The sequence below is a fragment of the Nannospalax galili genome, unplaced genomic scaffold, assembly GCF_000622305.1.
Source record: "Nannospalax galili isolate Female #2095 unplaced genomic scaffold, S.galili_v1.0 scaffold363, whole genome shotgun sequence".
Taxonomy (NCBI): domain Eukaryota; kingdom Metazoa; phylum Chordata; class Mammalia; order Rodentia; family Spalacidae; genus Nannospalax; species Nannospalax galili.
Genome location: NW_008351176.1, coordinates 712,810 through 713,476, shown reverse-complemented (window position 1 = coordinate 713,476; position 667 = coordinate 712,810). Strand labels below are relative to the sequence as shown.

The 667-nt window shown below is 42.1% G+C and overlaps 1 non-coding gene across 1 annotated transcript; it reads right to left on the bottom strand.

Moving 5' to 3' along the window:
* Positions 1 to 120: 120 nt before the first annotated feature.
* On the bottom strand, positions 121 to 311 carry LOC115066794. Its single transcript, XR_003846240.1, has one exon. It is a non-coding gene; the product is annotated as a U2 spliceosomal RNA (small nuclear RNA).
* Positions 312 to 667: the final 356 nt, after the last annotated feature.

Here is a 667-nt window from a genome sequence, read left to right as displayed (position 1 = left end):
CTCTGCCTCCCGAGTGCTGGGATTAAAGGAGTGCACCACCACACCCAGCCATAATTTCCTCATTCTTAATGCTAACTGATTATGTAGCTTTTCTTTTTTATAACAGCTTTAGATCCCCCAACGGGGTGCACTCTTCCTGGAGGTACTGCAATACCAGGTCAATGCGTGGAGTGGACGGAGCAAGCTCCTATTCCAACTCCTAGTTCCAAAAATCCATTTAATATATTGTCCTCAGATAGAAGACGTATCAGATATTAAACTGATAAGAACAGATACTACACTTGATCTTAGCTAAAAGGCTGAGAAGCGATATTTATTTATTTTTAAGACAGGGTTTCCCTGTACCCCATCTGGCCTGGAACTCACTATATAGTCCAGACTAGCCTCCATCTCACAGAGATCTGCCTGCCTCTGCCTCCCAGTGCTTGGGATTAAAGGCATGAACTATCACGCCTAGCCACAAAGTATGGCAGTTTTGTTGGCAGCAGTTTGCCGAGTAATCCTGACTAATTCCCTTTATAGCTAGCTACAGATACAGAGATAGATATACAAATACAGATGTATTTATTATGAGATCTGAGAGTTATCTGAGAGTTAATATTAGTAATAAGATGGGATAAAAGGAGACTGTAGAGATGGCCCTATAGAGATGGCCCAGTGGTTAAGA